The sequence below is a fragment of the Esox lucius genome, chromosome 14, assembly GCF_011004845.1.
Source record: "Esox lucius isolate fEsoLuc1 chromosome 14, fEsoLuc1.pri, whole genome shotgun sequence".
In the NCBI taxonomy this organism is placed as follows: Eukaryota; Metazoa; Chordata; class Actinopteri; order Esociformes; family Esocidae; genus Esox; species Esox lucius.
Genome location: NC_047582.1, coordinates 17,496,285 through 17,509,182, shown reverse-complemented (window position 1 = coordinate 17,509,182; position 12,898 = coordinate 17,496,285). Strand labels below are relative to the sequence as shown.

At 39.3% G+C, this 12,898-nt stretch overlaps 1 protein-coding gene across 2 annotated transcripts in view; it reads right to left on the bottom strand.

The window, feature by feature from the left end:
* LOC105014997 (astrotactin-2) overlaps positions 1-12,898 on the bottom strand; it is a 410,989-nt gene that overhangs the window by 169,977 nt on the left and 228,114 nt on the right. The gene's annotated exons all lie outside the window — the stretch shown is intronic.

Sequence of the window (12,898 nt, the reverse complement as noted above, 5' to 3'; positions counted from 1 at the left end):
GAGTGCCTGCCTCAAGTGGAGGAGTTTAAGTATCTAGGGGTCCTGTTCACGAGTGAGGGAAGGATGGAACGGGAGATTGACAGACGGATCGGTGCAGCTTCTGCAGTAATGCGGTCGATGTATCGGTCTGTCGTGGTGAAGAAAGAGCTGAGCCGCAAGGCGAAGCTCTCGATTTACCGGTCAATCTACGTTCCTACTCTCACCTATGGTCATGAGCTTTGGGTCATGACCGAAAGGACAAGATCCCGGATACAGGCGGCCGAAATGAGCTTTCTCCGCAGGGTGGCTGGGCGATCCCTTAGAGATAGGGTGAGAAGCTCGGTCACCCGGGAGGAGCTCAGAGTAGAGCCGCTGCTCCTCCACATCGAGAGGGGTCAGCTGAGGTGGCTTGGGCATCTGTTTCGGATGCCTCCGGAACGCCTTCCTGGGAAGGTGTTCCGGTCCCGTCCCACCGGGAAGAGACCCCGGGGAAGACCTAGGACACGCTGGAGGGACTATGTCTCCCGGCTGGCCTGGGAACGCCTCGGTGTCCCCCCGGAAGAGCTGGAGGAAGTGTCTGGGGAGAGGGAAGTCTGGGCATCCCTGCTTAGACTGCTGCCCCCGCGACCCGGCCCCGGATAAGCGGAAGATGATGCAATGCAATGCAATGTGATTTTCTGGATTTTTGTTTTAGATTCCGTCACTCACAGTTGAAGAGTAACTATGATAAAAATTACAGACTGCTACATGCTTTGTAAGTGGGAAAACCTGCAAAATCGTCAGTGTATCAAATACTTGTTCTCCCCACTGTATATAGTTCATCATTAATGGTGCTTTCACAGATGTGCAAGTCATCCATGCCATATGCATTAATGCACCCCCATACCATCACGGATGCTTGCTTTTAAACTGTGTGCTGATAACAAGCCGGATGGTCCCTCTCCTCTTTAGCCTGGAGGAGGTGGCGTCCAAAAGAATCTCACATTTTTATTAATCAGACAACAGAACAGTTTTAGTCTATCTTAAATGAACTGGGGCCCAGAGAAGGCGGTGCAGTTTCTGGATCTTGTTTATATGTGGTTTCTTCTTTGCATGGAGTCTTAACTTGCATTTGTGGATGCAGCAACAAACTGTGTTCACAGACAAGGTTTTCAGAAGTGTTTCTGAGCCCATGCAGTGATGTCCACTACAGAATTGTGTCTGTTGTTAATGCAGTGCCGTCTGAGGGCCCAAAGATCATGGACATCAAATATTGGTTTTCAGCCTTGTCCCTTGCATTCAGAGATTTCTCTGGATTCTCTGAATCTTTTAATTATATTATGTACTGTAGATGATGAGCTACCCAAACGCTTTACAATTTTACATTGATAAACACTATTTTTTAATTGTTGCACTTTTGACTGCACAGAGTGGTGAACCCCTCCCCATCTCTACTTCTGAAAGACTCATCTTCTCTGGGATGCTCTTTCTATACACAATTATGTTACTGATCTGTTGCCAATTAACCTAATTAGCATTACACAACTTTTCCAGTCTTTTGTTGCCCAGTCTCAGCATTTTTAAAATGTGTTGCTGGCATCAAATTCAAAATTTAAATCATATATCTCTGTTTCAACAATTGATATGCTGTTTCATTCTGTTTTTCTATACATTTCTCACAAAGTTTTTGGAAACATCCATGTCGTCATGGAGGAGTGGAAGAGGACTCCAGTGGCAACCTGTGAAGCTCTGGTGAACTCCATGACCAAGAGGGTTAAGGCAGTTCTGGAAAAGAATGGTGGCCACACAAAATATTGACACTTTGGGACCAATTTAGATAGTTTCACTTAGGGTTGTACTCACTTTTGTTGCTAGCGGTTTAGACATTGACGGCTGTGTGTTGAGTTATTTTGAGGGGACAGAAAATGTAAACTGTTGTACAAGCTGTACACTCACTACTTTACATTGTAGCAAAGTGTCATTTCTTCAGTGTTGTCCCATGAATAGATATAATCAAATATTTGGAAAAATGTGAGGAGTGTACTCACTTTTGTGAGACACTGTATATAATATACAGCGCTAGAAAAATTTAAGAGACCACTGCAAAATTATCAGTTTCTCTGGTTTTACTATTCATACATATGTGTTTGAGTAAAATGAACAGTTTTATTCTATTAACTACTGACAACATTACTCCCAAATTCCAAATATAAATATTGTAGAAAACAACATCTGGTAAAAACCAAGAAAGACCTCAAATAATGCAAAGAAAACAAATTCATATTCATTTTACAACAACAAAATACTAATGTTTTAACTTAGGAAGAGTTCAGAAAACAATATTTGGTGGAATAACCCAGATTTCTAATCATAGATTTCATGTGTCTTGGCATGCTGTCCACCAGTCTGTCACATTGATGTTGGGTGACTTTCGAATGAGTTGTCAGTGGACAGTCGTTTTCAACTCTTTTGTCATGCTGAAGAGTTATTTTTTTATTCAAATTAACTTTGAGGTACTACAGTACTTGCACTGTTTTAGCCATCCAGCTGGTCCTATTGTAAGAGGATAGTGATGACCACAGCAGTGGTTTATATACTTTTCCTCATTAAATTAGATTTGGTTTAGGTAATCACCTAATCAGTACCTCATTAAGTAAAATGAGGTGTGCCTGTTTTGGAGTTTAACAGACACTGGAATGGAATGGGTGCCATACATGTAGAGATGCTGATTTAAGAACAATTAGGAGTGGTCTCATAATTCTTTCCAGAGGTACTTGTGCTACCGATTGACCCCCCACACTCACCTGTCAGCACTCCCTGATCAAAGCATCTTCCCACGGCTTTGAACGCAAGAGGTCAAAACTTGTGTCCTTTAAATATTGTTATTGCATTCATACAAAATAAAAATGAAATCTATGAAAGTTCATTTCTATTAACATTTGAAAATGGTGGTTTAATAAGAAAAAACTGTCACAGTGCTCTGGAGACAGGAAAGTGACAAGCTAACAATTAATCCATGTTGTCTACAAATATAGAATAATGTAGTGTTTGCAGAATAGCAAGATTCTGCAGCCCTGTAAATAATAATGGACACAGGTAAAATACAAAGGAAAATTAACAGAAGAACAAATTGATACAAATATTTTAATTCAAGGCTCCTGAGAAATATGCCTCCACTGTGTAACCTTAATCTCCATGTACCCTCTACCCAAAAGATGTCCTCCTTGAAAAACCACAAGCACTGCACTGCTCACCATTCTATTTTATATATAGCCACTCCTCATTCTGCACCTGGCCAAGTAAATTGTCTCTGTTCTAACACACACAAGTGCACTTATGCACACACATGCACACACACATTATGTGGGACCTTTTGCCAGCAGTCCCTTGGGGCGCTGGCACTCTTATCTGTCCTTGCTAGCGCAGCTTTAAAGTTAATAAAGGAGCATTAGTCATGTGCCACCCTACAAAGACATGTCATGCTTTACACACCTACAGTACAATCACACTGAAATTGTTCATGTTGACACCTTGCGGAGAGCCAACAAACCATAATAAAAAAGATTGTCCCTTAGCAGTGGACTCAAGTTAACCTCTTGCTCAGAATCCCTCTCTCAGCACAGATGGCTTAGCTTCCATGTAAGTGGAGATTATAATTAATCACTGAACTTAATTCATCAAATCAATTACAAGGGAAGATTTAAAGCAAAGCTTACTTGCAAAGACAGCAAAAACATAGAAAATGTGAAAAAAACATGAGACATCAAATTAACATACCACCCTATGTTGTACTGTGAATGTCTAGATTGCATTTTAAACAAAAAAAATTTTTCGTTCTGTGTTAGCGGAGCTGGCCAAGACGAGCAAATGTCTCTGACTGACTGCCTACATATTGTTAAATAGCTTAGTGGTTATAGACATATTCAGCCACACAGGAGAGCGGGTGTTGAAACCAGCCAGGGACAAAACTAATTAAAGATAAACTAAAACAACACTGGCTACAAGCTTTTAGTAGCTACATATAATAAGCCAGAAGTAAAACAGTTTATGGTTAAGTAACGATCATAAATCGTTTGTTGTGATTGACTCTTTGTCATGAAACTCGCTGCTCTCTCACCAAGGAAGAGCAGTTTAGAATGGTGGCAACGAAACATATTTCTCTCTCCCAACTAATGCACTTGATAGAACTTTGTGAATAAATTATTTAAATACTTGTAAAACTAACAAAATAATATGTATTATGTTGACTAAAAATATATATATTACATAGCATAGATTTTCTTAGAGTTGTATATAGATGTTTTGTATTTCACTGGACTTATTTATCTAATTAAATAGATCCAATGCATTAGCTACTACTGGAGTTTTACCCAAATAACTACATTACATTAGCTGTCTGGGTAACAGTTGGGATCATTTATTGTTGTCTGGCTTATATTGTTTAAGGACTATGTATTAACTAGCCATTTTCCTAGTTAAAGTATCTGTTGCCAACAGATAAAGTATGCAGCTACTTAACTGTAAGTAATACTCAGGAGGAAAAGGTCATGTTTCAAACGCAGGACACAGCAGGCTTTATTGGCAAACAATCCCAAGGAGAAGGCAGAACTCATGGTCAGGAAGTAGGTTGAGGTCTGGTAAAGCCTATAAATGTAGTCTAAGTAAAACATGCAGAAATGGGTCAGTACACAAGGCTATATATCGAGAAGGGAAGATCTGAACCGGCATAGGAAAGTTGACAAAAATGCTCCTCACAAAGGAAAAGTTGCACTGAACAGAACGAAATAGTGGGGCTCATGAGAAATTGGTAAATGAATAGGTGACTACAATTCCAGTGATTGTGATCTGAGGAGTTAAGTGCGTCTCCTGTGCATAGCCCTCTTCAAATCACCCCACAGATGTTCAATTGGATTCAGGTCTGGGCTCTGGCTGGGCCATTCCAAAACGGTAATCTTCTTCTGGTGAATCCATGCTTTTGTGGATTTGGATGTGTGCTTTGGGTCGTTGTCAGGCTGAAAGGTGAACTTCATCTTCAGCTTTCTAACGGACGCCTGAAGGTTTTGTGCCAAAATTGCCTGGTATTTGGAACTGTCCACCCTGACTAAGGCCCTGGTTCCAGCTGAAGAAAAACAGCCCCAAAGCATGATGCTGCCACCACAATGCTTCACGGTGGGTATGGTGTTCTTTGGATGATGTGCAGTGTTGTTTTTGCGCCAAACATACCATTTGGAATTATGACCAAAAAGTTCAACCTTGGTTTCATCAGACCATAACACATTTTCCCATGTGCTTTTGGGGGACTTGATGTTTGTTTTTGCGAACTTCAGCCGGGCTTGGATGTTTTGCTTTGTAAGAAAAGTCATCCGTCTTGCCACCCTACCCCATAGCCCATTCATATGAAGAATAAGGGAAATTGTTGTCACATGTAGCACACAGCCAGAACTTGCCAGAAATTCCTGCAGTTCCTTTAATTTTGCTGTAGACCTCTTGGAAGCCTCCCTGAACAGTTTTCTTCTTGTCTTTTCAGGACGTCCAGTTCTTAGTAAGGTCTCCATTTTGACAAATTTTCTCCACTTGATGATGACTGTTTTCATTGTGTTCCATGGTATATCTAATGCTTTAGAAATTATTTTGTACCCTTCTCAACCTGACTGATATCTACCCAACCTGACTGATATCTTTCAACAATGAGATCCATCTGATGCTCTGCAAGCTCTCTGCAGACCATGGCTTTTGCTCTGAGTTGCAACTAAAGAAATGTCAGGAAAATCCTACTAGAACAGCTGTACTTTATTTGTGATTAATCAGTCACTTTAAATGATGGCAGGCGTGTAATTACTTCTATTTAAAATGAGTTTGAATGTGTTTGGTTAATTCTGAACACAGCCACATCCCCAGTTATAAGAGGGTGTGCACACTTATACAACCAAGTTATTGTAAGGTTTTTATTTTTCATTTTTCCCCCTTGAAGATTTCAGTTTGTTTTTCAATTGAATTGTTCACATTAAAAGTGGAAAAAGTTCTGACATGATTTACCTGGCATTTTAACAGGGGTGTGTATACTTTTTATATCCACTGTATCATCAGTGAGCCACTTCAGACCTTAAACTTGTCTCTCAAGTTTACAAAGAATGGTGCAATAAATATAAAATATCCAGTGAGCGGCTGTTGTGTGGGCAGTAGCACCTTGTTAATGTGAGAAGTTAGGGAACGGTCAGATTTGTTCAAGCTGACAGAAAGGCCACATAAATTCAAATAACCACTCTTTAAAACATTGGTTTCTGAAGGCACAATGCATAGAACCATGAAGTGGATGGAGGCAAATGGGGGCCCTAACCGATGTTAGATAAATGTACTTGATAAAGTGGCTGATGAGTGTCTGTCAGGGAATACTGATCAACCCTAGAAAACAAATCTACCTTTCACTGCACCTCTGCATCCAATCCATTACAGTCTGTCATGAATATCCTTTCTGACTGTAAATTCTGGATGAGTTAGCATCCAAATAGTGAACCTAATCTACTTGTTATTAGTCTGTGCTTCGGACTTTGCCCTTCAGAGTGATGAATCACCTGATTAATGCTTGGACTAAAGTTAGACTGCCCTAGCACTATAACAGACTCTTATCTGTGCACCCCAAACTTGATTAATGTTTGTGTTCCAGCTTGGCCCGCAAATATGCTGAATCTCATAAGGTACATTTTGTCAGATTGGGAGTGCATTGCCAATCTGTTTCCACCCTTATTCTTTCTCTAATGTTAATAGTGAAAACTATGACAAAAGGTATACTGGATTGATAAAACAAAGATTAAAGTCCTCTAAACTGAGTTTGAGTTATAGGGTTTGGGTCAATAATCAAAATGTTTAGATTGAAGTAAAATTGACAGAATATAAATGTGAATACAACCAATTCAAACCAATTAAACTATTGAATTATATAATTAATTAATTGAACACATCTTTAAGGATATGCCACTTGTTAATACGATAAAATTAATATACCATTTCAAATATTAATTTGTTTATAACTATGAATTTTAAAAAATTATTCAGAGAATTATTCATTTTGATGGAAAACCCAGGACATGGTATACACGTATTGTATGTGTGTCAACACAAGTGTTTAAAACATTGCATTTCTAATCATACATGACTTGAAAATACACATTATTATGCCAGGATGGGTCATATAAATATATGATGGGTCATATAAATTAGCTATTTCAATAAACACTGAACAAATGGTAATGCAAAAATTCTAAAGTTTTACTGAGTGACAAATCATGGAGATTAGGCAATTGGATTGAAGTCCTTAGGCCCTAATCTACGGTGTTCACCTTATTGGCAATACAGATATCATAATTTCCCATTTATAAACCGCGGCTTGTACACAGATTGTGAAAACATTTGCAACCACCATTGTTAATACATGGGTGTGGCTTACACACAAGTTTACATTTTTAAACCGTTTCCACTGGCCAACTTTTATGGTTTATACAGTACATGATGCAGATTATTTATGGGGAATTACGGTATGCAGTCTTTTGTCACAGATACCTTCTAAAAACAGTAGAGGCATGGTTCAGAAAACTGTATCTGGTGGGACCACTATGTACCTCAGGCAGTGTGACACATCTACTATAGAGTTGAACAGGCTGTTTATCATGTTCTGTTCAAGATTGATCCAATCCTCTTCTATGGCTACATTTTGGTAGGAACTGGAACACTGTTGTCAATCCAGAACAACCCAAATATGTTCAATGGCTGATATTGGTGAGTATGAAAACCAATCAGGCACAATTTTATCTTCCAGAAACTGTGTACAGATCCTTGAGACAATGGGCCATGCACAAACATGAGGTAATGGCGGTGGATGACAGGCACAATAAGTTCCTCACATAAAATATGGGGATCAAACACTAACACTCCTATTGCCAGTTGGTAAAACATATACTATATTTTCATCTTTCAATCATATTTTTATATGCCTTGAGCATACAGCAAAAATAGCAATTTTAACTTTAACGTCCCAATATTTGGAGGGCACTGTAAATGTCCCTACCCTCTGAATAGCCTAGTATACCTGTGAAAATTGGACGTAACTGATTGTTGACAGACCAACTAGGTTTTAGAGCACAGGTTAGGGAAACATATTCCTATTCTCTATATTTTAGCATATGGGGCAGAATGTCACATTATCAGTTTTAATTTGAGGACATTTCATTTGTTTCAGATTAGCCATTTAAAAATGACAGCACATTTTTTACATAGTATGCAAGTACGCAACAAAAATAAAATCATGTTTAGTACAGTACATGATTGGACATCATTTGCATCCAGTGATTGCCAGTTCTTGACATCGGAAAATATTCTGTCTTTGTTATCATATTCCTGCTTCAGGCAGCGTTTTCAAATCAGTTAGGAGGAATTTTTTCAATCTGATCAGACAAAATGTTAGTGTATGTTTAAGAATTTATCCTGCTGCTGCCATCAGCAGTCATATCATCACTCAGGACCAGATTTATAAAAGTGTCCAGCTAGAAAGGGACAATTATTTTCTGTTTTCCCTATAGCCTAGTTCAAATGCTGACTTAACACAACTTGTTGTTAGCTGACTGTTGACATATCAACAACGTTTTAGTAGCAGGGCAATTTGTCATTGTTTTGGAAATCAGTGCCAAAACAGTGATGTCATCGGTTATTTTGAGTACTAAAGGAGCATTTGTGTAAAGTGGCAAGATTCAACAGACATTCACATTGTAACTCGGTGTAGTTTCCTTTCCGTAATTAGGGACTGTGGTAAAAAAGTGAACAGTGTGACTGCCAAAGGGTAGTGGTATTATCATTATTATTAATTTTGTAATCCACAAAATGTTGTCATAGACAAGCCAATCCACATGCTAAATATTCTATATTCTTTTGTTTGTCTAAATGTTCTTCACTGATTAATTATCAATCAATGAATCCATCGCATTCAATTGTATTCTGAAAATCTTCAACAAAAGGAAACCAATCGCCCAAATAAAAATTGTTTGCACAAGTTGTTTTTATTAGAAAGAGAGAAGAACCGATGACATTCGGCCACTCAAGTATCTTACTTCTCGTATTTTCCTCAACCATGTGTTTTTTTATCCCTGTTTGCTCTTCTAAACCTTTATTTATGTTTATTAATTCCACTATTAGAATATATGTTTTGGTGACTACTAAGGACACTAATTCTTTGCCTAAGCAAGCAAAACACTCCTGATACTACAAGCAACCTTTTAGCAAGTGGATATGAGCACATACAGTGACTCGACACGAGTTGGAGAAGGGGGGACAGCTGGCCTTTTTGTTAGTTGGGTTTTTAGAAGGAGAGATTGATGCGGACGCATAAATCGATATTTCAATTTCCGACTACTTGGAACAGTGCATCCATTGTACTAACGAATGTATAGCCTACTAATGTGATGTTAGATAAGATTCATAGCGTTGTGGTAAGTAAACATAATTCATGAGATATTTTCATCAGATGTTGTAGATTAGTAACCCGCAAAGCATCTATTGGTTAGGGAACTCGTACAAACGGTGTTGCTTCCAAAACCATGTTTTCAAAAGGTTTGTCCAGTACTTTTGCAAGTTCTTTCCAATTTTCAAAAAGACCACACACCATTCTGACTTTCACAACCTCTTGTTCCTTCACCCATACAGATCACTATGCAAACTCTGGCTCATGATCCTACATCAATAGTAACAACAATGTTAATCAAAATATTAATCTTTATCCAAAAATCTAATATGTTAGTCCTCACATTCAAGTCAGCTCTTTACAAAGTCCTAGTATTCCACACTACATTTCCCCGATAATTTCTTTCTGCCACATTCAACATGCTTCCAGCATGAAACATTGTATTTGTTTCACAATCTCAACAACCTCCAAAAAGCCGGACATCTTTTCACAAGTTTCCCCCTAGTTTCCCCCTAGTGCTTAACCTCACATTCTCAGAGGCCCTTTAACGCTACCCCCTGATAAGCCTGGATTTACTTTAGTTGTGCCTCATTGTCACGGTGCGGTGAGCAGCAGCGCCGCCGTGCCAGATATTCTCAGTTTCCCATCACACACAAATGCATCCCGGACTTGTTCTGTGTCACATGTCTATTATCGTTCACACCAGGTCCCTGTTAGCTAATTTGTATGTGTTTAAATTTTTACCCTCTGCTCCCCACATTGTGGATCATTGTTATTGTCAGTTTGTTCATTGGTGAGTGTTACATGTATTTACTGCTTGAAAATTATATGTCTAAGACGCATTGACGTGCACTTTTATTTCATTCAGTATAATAGTTATAGTTTTCGTTCGTTGTTCGGGTTTTCTTTGTTGAATAAACCCACGAATGCAATATATACCTGCGCCTGGTTCCTTGCCCAACACTACACCACACAAAGAGTGACAGAATGATCCACCAAAACCTGAACCAGCAGGCAGTCCCTCCGAGACCGAGGCCTCCCCAGGAATTTTTTAGGGGGGGGCTATGGGGGTGCCCGAGGAGGGTGGTGACGGCACCCCTTCTACGTCTGGTGCCTGCGCCATGGCGCCGACTGTTCCCTGCTGCCCGGGAGCGGCAGCCAGCGCCCCCTGCTGCCCGGGAGTGGCAGCCAGCGCCCCCTGCTGCCCGGGAGCGGCAGCCAGCGCCCCCTGCTGCCCGGGAGCGGCAGCCAGCGCCCCCTGCTGCCCGGGAGCGGCAGCCAGCGCCCCCTGCTGCCCGGGAGCGGCAGCCAGCGCCCCCTGCTGCCCGGGAGCGGCAGCCAGCGCTAATACCTGCCAGCAGCAGCGCCACTGTTCCGTGCATATTCAGTTTCCCATCACTCATGAACACATCCCGGACTGTCACATGTTTTCAACCATTCACACAAGGTCCCAATTGATATCGTTTGTATGTGTTTAAATGTTTCCCCTCATTGTTGTTGTCAGTGGATGTCTTTGTTTGTGTTGCTGTTAAACGTAAGTTTCTTTAGAGCTTTGTGTACCGTTTTGCTGCTTTAGTCAGCCATTTGCTTTCGTGTGTTTTGTTGTGCTCTGTGTTTGTTTCTTTCATTAAAAAAGAGCTACACCGACTACCTCTGCCTGCACCTGGTTCCTTGCTCTGCAACACATCACCCTAGTATGACACTCATCAGTGGGTGGCAGCAAAGACGTATTCAAGAGCCCTTTATTTTTTCAGTTTCAAACATGCTGTTCCTCATGGGGGTGTTGGTGGGACACTGATGTAGAAGTTGGAGCATTTGCTTGAAAGAAAGTTAATAATTTGAAAATTGGGATCACTTTTTCTTGTGTTACATTTAGCTCTACAATCCAATAATGTCTTATTATAACATTTGGAGGCATAAACACACTAGAATGTTGCTTCTTTCTCAACAATTCTTTGTTTGCATAAACATTATTCTGATCCTAAGCAGCTGGCTGAAAGGTAGACTACGCCTGAGATGGATGGCAGAAATAGAATGTACTCACACATCGTATTTATATTATTCTATTTCAGTTTTTTATACACAGAAGTCTGAAGACCATTATCTTTGTAAAACAGAACATCCTCCTCTCCCCAAAAAGAGGATGTTATTGGATTTGATAGTTAAATTAATATTGTGTTTGACTGAAACAACTATTTGTGTAGGCGTGATGCCACTAAAGTGATTGAGTAAATCCATCTCTGTCCATATCTAGCAACCTCAACATTAGACACCCGGAATACTCTTCAGAATGACGCCAACGGTTTCAATGTTACTAGACAGCAACCAAGCTAAACAAACTTGAGTGTGATGGGTCTGTACTTTACACTATTCACTTGGAAAAGAAGCTGAACAAGTTTATAAGCAGGAGGAACAGAATAATTATGAAAATTAGTAAAATAGCTAATTATTTTGTCCCCAAAGAAAACACTATCCATGAAATAATCTGTTTTCATCCATAAATACTTCTTTAAAATTGTGTAATGTAGGTGCTTAACTGGTAAATCAAAGGCTGTGCAATTTGTGACCCTTCCCTCTGAAGCATACATTATTGATTTTTTAGCATCTAGGTCATGTAATCAGACAGCTATTGGAATTTTAAACTATACATGATTTTTTTACGTGTTCATAGAAAGTATATTCATATATATATCATCCCCAAAAAGTCAAGCAATCTATAAAGAGCAGCCCATTCCCCTCCCTTCCTGAACCATTTGACATTGGTTTGAGGTTTATAGGTGACGTAGTCAAGTTGTTGAGATTAAAAATGTTTGATGATGCACTTAACGCTACCTTGCGATGTGCTTTGGTTATGTGCAGACTGACTACAATGTCGCCATAAATGTCTCCTGCCCTTTGAAAATTACGGTTGGATTTGAAAAAAACATGGAGACTTGTGCAGTGTTGTACAACTTTTTTCTTAATGAGACTAACCCAGGGTTTGTAGCTTAAATTGTTTGCGAGCTATTGAGCTTTGAATGTCTGAATATCTGCCAAAAATCGAAAAGTCTAACTATATTTAATACAGTAAACTGTACTGCTTTGAGATTTCTCTAAAATAGTAACACCACCACTGCCCCAAATGCCAGATTGGAAGCCTGGTATATAATAATGTAAACTCCTATAACTTCAGTGGATATAAAAAGTCTACACACCCCTGTGAAAATGCCAGGTTTTTGTCATGTAAAAGAATGAGACAAAGATAAATCATGTTAGAACCTTCTCCACTTTTAATGTGATCTATAATGTTTTTTCACTGTATAAAATAGGCCTAAACATATATGGGCGGTTATTATAAATATCACAGAGCACTTTCATTTGATATATTTAACAGATATCAACCGAAATCAAGAGGTCTTTTATAGCTAAGCCCTGTGTCACAACAACAAAAACACACAAAATATATATATATATATATATATATATATATATATATATATATATATATATATA